General features: G+C 35.3%; 1 long non-coding RNA gene across 1 annotated transcript; it reads left to right on the forward strand.

Moving 5' to 3' along the window:
• Positions 1-1,362: 1,362 nt before the first annotated feature.
• On the forward strand, positions 1,363-2,161 carry LOC127158670 (uncharacterized). Its single transcript, XR_007826234.1, has 4 exons — positions 1,363-1,400; positions 1,566-1,614; positions 1,697-1,773; positions 2,094-2,161. It is a non-coding gene; the product is annotated as an uncharacterized LOC127158670 (long non-coding RNA).
• Positions 2,162-6,691: the final 4,530 nt, after the last annotated feature.

The following is a 6,691-nucleotide window of genomic DNA, read 5'->3' on the forward strand; positions in this document are numbered from 1 at the left end:
TTTCCTGGAACGTCATCAGTGAGTCTCATTTGTGGAGGGCGCCCTCCGGCGACCAGTATGAATGAAAAAGAAAGGACATTATTGAGTACTCATTATTGCTCACAAAACCCTGATTTGGGTAAAAATAGCAAAGATAATTAAGAACTTTGAGGTAAACGCAAATCCTTTCTCCACTGTAGAGAATTGTACATTTTTTATTTTTCTTGCAGCTATATTTGTTATTGTTTTTAATCTTAAATGCTTAAATGTTTTTTTTTTTTTTGTATATATATATTAGTGAAAAAGTGTTATTGCAAAAGTAATATTCCTTATTTTGTTTAATGTTTCTATATAGAAATATTAAACATAATCATTATTAGGTATATTGACATATAAAAAGAACATTTTTGGCCAAATTGTGAAGCCCTACAAATACAGCACACCTGGTGTGTATTTCTGTGTGTGTTTTAATTAATATATTTTATTAATCTCTCTCCTATATGTTGCTGGTTCATTAATATTCAACATACGATTACCATACTGCCAGAAATGCAAATTCAAAAAGTACTAGTATCTATTAAGTTCAGGATATCTTTGGTCTAAAAAGTTACTAGTAACTAAAAAATAAGTACTAGTTCTATCTTTTCTTAACAGGAAGGTTGTAATTAAATACTAGTCACTATTGGAATAAGTATTAGTATCTAAAACATAAGAACTAGTATCTAATGAATAAGTACTAGTAACTTTACCAAAAACACTAGTAGCTAAAGAATAAATACTAGTACCTAAAGAATAATCACTAGTAGCTAAATAATAAGCACTAGTAGCTAATGAATAAATACTAGTACTTAATGGAAAAGATACTAGTAACTAAAAAATAAGTACCAGTAGCATGAAAATAGATACTAGTACGGCTTTTAGATTAAATGTTAAAACGGCTTGCCCTAAACTGATGGAAAAGAATGCTACATCTTCAGACGGGTTCTTTTAAAATAACTCTTTTTAACTTGACACAGCGATTTTGAAAGCAACTATGAGTGCTAAACTGTAGTCAAGCCGTAGCATTATTTGTTAGAAATACCTGGTTGCGACGAAAATAGTATGCATGCTTAGTATGATAATTACGGTAATGTGCAGGCAGTAAGAAACAACACGCATTCTGAGAATGTCAGCGAGTCTTTAGCAGACCCATCACCCCTACTTCTTCAAGCAGAGTATATATAACATTGAAACTTATTTAAATGTAAGTTAACGATCTTAGTTTTAAAATACTAGATGTTTCCATTTGCATCACATAAGAAAAAAAAACACTCTATACATTTGGTTTTATTTGTTCAGTGTTCACTGATTTTTGATTGATGGGATAACACTTTTTTTTATTATTTTAGAATACCAGTTGATGACTGCTGTGCAGTGGAAATGTAAGTTCGGATGCTTTAGGTTATGTTTGTTACAAGTGCTATGTTTGTGACATAACAGACACTCTTTACATTTGTGTTTGCTTTGCAGAGAGGATCTACTTAGATAAATGTAAGATGAACGCAGTAAATGAGACTTAAAAGCGTTTATTTCATTTTCTTCCACAGATCGATCATCTTGCTCGATAAAACCTCAGTATATCATCAGGAGCAACAGGTATTCATTTTGTGCTCCTTGATATGTTTTTTCCCTCCCAAAAATGGACAGTCTCTGACTTAAATTTTATCAATCGCCAAAGGCCACATTTTCAGCTAAAAATCTTCTTTGCTGTTCTGCTGAAGAAAAATACTCATCAACATCTTGGGTGGCTTAAGGGTGAGTAAATTAATAGCTAATTTTTATTTTTGGGTGAACTTTTTCTTTAACTGAGCCAGATGATGTGTCAGATTTTATTCCATTTGCATACTCGTTTGACAAGTAACAATAAATGTCAGTGTCCTTTCAAAGACTACAAATTTAATACAAATGTGTATTTAATACCCTTGATGACTTTTCACTGAAAGATTTACTTTCCTCATCAAAACCAGTTTTTTTTTTCCTTTTCAAAAATTTTCCAAACCCTATTCCTTTTCAAAAAGTTTGTTTATGTATTGTGTCCTTCAAAATGTTAATAGCCACTTAATGTTTGTTCTTAGATCTTTGCAGGATTCAGTCGCATATCTCGGATCTAAGTTCTGCGCAACATTGGACACAGACTCTGCATTTTTTACATTTTCTAGAAAAAAGGATTTTAAATTTCACATCAAGTTAATTAAAAGGTATCTATTTATCATGTTGACTGTAGTTGTCATCTTTAAATCATAATTTGCTTATGATTGTTATCCTCAGCCTGTCTCTATTTTTTCATATTCATCTGATGTTTCCACTGCAGTACTTCAGGGCCTTTCAGTCATCCTGGAGGATGACCCAGAGGAATTTTACAGGATGTGTTTCGTAAGTATCACTGGATTTTCTGCTCTCATCATTTTATTTTATTCAATATGAATATAGTTCAGGTTATGAAAAATTGTCAAAGGTTCTGTGTATTTTTTTTTTTTAGTTTTGCAGTAGATGCTATATTTGTCTTTTGTGAAACTGTTTATTACTAAAATTAGTGTAAATGCATTAAATTTGTGAAATTCTTTTGAGTGATCACAAACATCATTACACACTTTACACACTTTGAAATAAAGAGCCTAGTTCACCCAATAATGGAAATTAGCCCATGATTTACTCACTCTCAAGGCATCCTAGGTGTATATTAGGGCTGCACGATAAATCACATGTGATTGTCATGTGCATCTCGACAGTAGAACCTCGACAGGTTCTGTGATTAGTAGTAAATCTCCATCACGTGCATTCAGATGGAGCGGAATTTAATACACAGAGCCTTAGTTCACTGACAAGCTACGCAATATCGCGTTCATAATCAAATGCGATTCATCTGGGAGTATGACCATTATGTTGCGTAGCTTGTCAGCGAACTAAGGCTCTGTGTGTTAAATTCCGCTCCATCTGAATGCACTTGATGGAGATTTACTACTAATCACATAACCATCTTTACTGACAAGATGCGCATGACAATCGCATGCAATTTATCGTGCAGCCCTATTGTATGACTTTCTAATACCAATACAATCAGAGTTATATAAAAAAATATCCTTGCTCTTCCAAGATTTATAATGTCAGTGGGTGGGTGTTTCTGGGTTTTCTTCAACAGTTTAATGAAGTGCAGTAAAATGCGTCCATCCATAATAAAACGTGCCTCACGTGAATACAGGCCTTCTGTAGTGAATAAATGTGTTTTTGTATATAAAACTATACACTTTTCTCTCACTTCCGCTAACTGTCATAGGCAGAAGCCATCCCGGGCAGCTGATGTAGGATGTACGCGTGCGTATGCGCTGGTGATTAGTGACAAACATGGAAGCACAGGACACAGCAAAATGAAACACCAGTAACAAATTAGAAGTACAAAACAAAGATCCATAAAGAAGAATGTCAGAGGGTTTCAATATAAACCAAGAGGAGACTGGTTTTGTTTTGCTAAAGTAAGGAAACTTTGTTTCCTTTGCTCCTGTAAACAAACTCGCATTTCGACTAGCATATTTACACCAGCGCATGCACTACACAAACGTCCTACATCATCCACCCGGAAAGGCTTGCACGTATGACAGTTAGTGGAAGTGAGAGAAAAGTGTTTATAACATTTTAAATGTGTATATTTTTTTAGAAAAATGCATCGATCCACTACAGAAGGCCTTTATTCCCCCCCGGAGCTGTGTGAGGCACATTTTATTATGGATGGATGCGCTTTCTTGCATTCCTTTTGAACTGTTGAACAGAAACATTGAAATGGAAAGCGTGGAAGAGCCAGGACATTTTTTTAATGTTACTCTGATTAGATTGGTCTGAAAGAATGAAGTCATACACACCTAGAATGCCTTGAGGGCGAGTAAACCATGGGCTAATTTTAACTTTTGGGTGAACAAAGCGTTTAAGATAAAATCATGTACATGATGGGTGTGATCCATCACTCCATAACAAGAGAGAAAATGCTCTAAATTCTTAGCATATTGTAAAAAAAAAAAACAAAAAAAAAAAAAAACAAAAACAAGTTCTGTAAATTCACATCTATAATGTTGAAAACAATAAAATGTAGTCCATGGAACTTGTGTGTAATATTCCAAGACTTCCAAGACAAGACAAGGCATGCAGTAATAGCTGACACAAATGATAATTTGCACTTTTGCTTTCTGATTTAAATCATGTATTGTGAAATGTCACTATCACACTATAAATCTCGTCATCTCTCTTTGGTGATCATAATTTAAAGCTTAATTAGATTTTCTTGTGCTTGATGTTTGCACAGATCATTGTACACTCACTCTGGTCATCAATATGAATCAATTTGCTTAAAAAATTAAAAGCATTAAAAGTTTCTTGTCAATGTATGCTTTTAGAACATTTCCAGTATTGAAATGAAGAAATTTACACTGTACCTATTTTATTTCTCTACTTAGGATGTGGATGCAGACTTCAGTTAAGCAGTTGTGGACCTGCTCACAGTTCTACCAGAGGACATGCCCTCATTGTGAATGCAATAAACGCAATTATGGAGGGAAGAATTGTCATGGATGGGTTTTAAAGGCCTGTATTTTATTTTTGCTGTTCTGTTTGCACGCCATTCTGAAAATGCTCTATTGTTTAAGTGTTCCAGTGGGTCCAGATAATGTTATGACAACAAAGTGTTGTTTAGTCAAGAAGTCTGTAAAGAGTATTATAAGAACACAGATGTTTTAAAAGCTCATTTTTATTATTGTGATATTCTTAATTTTCTAGATGTTTTTTACAAAAATAAACTGTTGAGAATTTCAAACTTGTGTTAAGTTCATTTCATGCTGGTTGAACTAATAAAATACGTTCAGTTTACTTAAAGAAAATGTGGAAACCGATTGCACGAAATGTTTTAAGTTCCCATAGCTTAAAATGGCAGATTAAATCCATGTTGAGAATAACAGCATTTAAGATGTTTGCACAACACAAAATAACACTGTTAGTTAATTTACTCTGTAAGAGTTTGCTTTCTTTACTTTAAACTGATTATTAAATTAACTTTAGTTTTACCTTTAAGTTTGCTTTAACAAAATAAGGCAATCGGTTTCCAAAGTTTTTTTTTTAAGTAAGCTGAACTTATTAGGATTTACTTCCATGGAAGTAGCTGGTTTTAGCTGGTCTCCCAGCCTGGCCAGGCTGGTTTTAGCTGGAAGTAGCTGGTTTTAGCTGGTCTCCCAGCCTGGCCAGGCTGGTTTTAGCTGGTTAAGCTGGTTTTAGCTGGAAGTAGCTGGTTTTAGCTGGTCTCCCAGCCTGGTCAGGCTGGTTTTAGCTGGTTAAGCTGGAAGTAGCTGGTTTTAGCGGGAAGTAGCTGGTTTTAGCTGGTCTCCCAGCCTGGCCAGGCTGGTTTTAACTGGTTAAGCTGGAAGCAGCTGGTTTTAGCTGGTCTCCCAGCCTGGCCAGGCTGGTTTTAGCTGGAAGCAGATGGTTTTAGCTGGTCTCCCAGCTTGGCCAGGCTGGTTTTAGCTGGAAGAAGCTGGTTTTAGTTGGTCTCCCAGCAGGACCAAGCCGGTGTCTATTTGACCTAATTACAAATTAATCAGTTTGTTTCACTTACTGACAAGGTTCAATTCAAGGTAAGTTTAGTATCATAATCAGGTAGGCTGTATGATACATCTTAAATTATTCTAAGTGTTAATAGTAATATATCTGAGAAGAGTCTAAAATAAATTGTAGTATGAAGTATAGCATAAAATCAAGATAGCACTCAAAAAATCAGCATAGAACTCAAATCAAATTAAATTGTTGTCTGAAGAAATACATTCACCATAGTTGTATGACCAAATATAGTCAGCTGTTTTATTTTTAGTGTTTCGGTATTAGATAGACTTTTACACAAAATATAAATGAAACACAGTCTTTATATAATAAATAACAATCACCTGCAATTAAAAAAAACACTAGGAGAAAAAAAAAACAATATCTTTAACAAGAAATGCTTAAAGCATAATCTGATCACGTGGATCACGTGGTGGTTTGAGCAAAAGTACAGCATATTGCTGTAAATTTTAAATCTACACGGTCGACATTGGGGAGCGGCAATAAGTATGATTCACAAACTGCGGTAAGTGATTTATTTCACTTTTAATTTTTCATGCTTGGTAACTGCAGTAGTGTATTAACGTGTCTACATTCGCGGTAACCGCAGATTAACGAATCCTCCGTCCGCGGGGCGCGAGGGAGACTTGTGCCGGATTTAAGCAGCGCGGTCGCGGGAGGATTTCACACATTCCCCGGCCTCATAGCGGCTACAGGCGGAAAATCTCTGGGTTCCTACGGTAATAATTACAGGCTTCATTTACAACAGTTGTGATTCACGGGAACGTCGTGTTGTTCAGCACACTTTCTCGTGATAATTTTATGATGTAAATCAAATTTGCACAAGCAGTCATCTGTTAACAGGGGCGCCGAAATGAAACGCGTGACGTTACTTAAGTCTTGCTACTCGTGGTCATCCCGCTCACGGAGGATGTAAACTGTCACGTAAACTCTGAACGGTGCTGTTAAAGCGGTTAACGTAAGCAGCGAGATGTGCAAGAACCTTTGATAACTTGCTAATTCGTTTATTGTTTGATTGTAATGCTTTTTGCTAACTTTGGTTTAAAGAATGAGTTAATCCAGCCCATCTTCCTGTCTGGCC

This window comes from Labeo rohita, unplaced genomic scaffold (assembly GCF_022985175.1).
Source record: "Labeo rohita strain BAU-BD-2019 unplaced genomic scaffold, IGBB_LRoh.1.0 scaffold_163, whole genome shotgun sequence".
Lineage (NCBI taxonomy): Eukaryota > Metazoa > Chordata > Actinopteri > Cypriniformes > Cyprinidae > Labeo > Labeo rohita.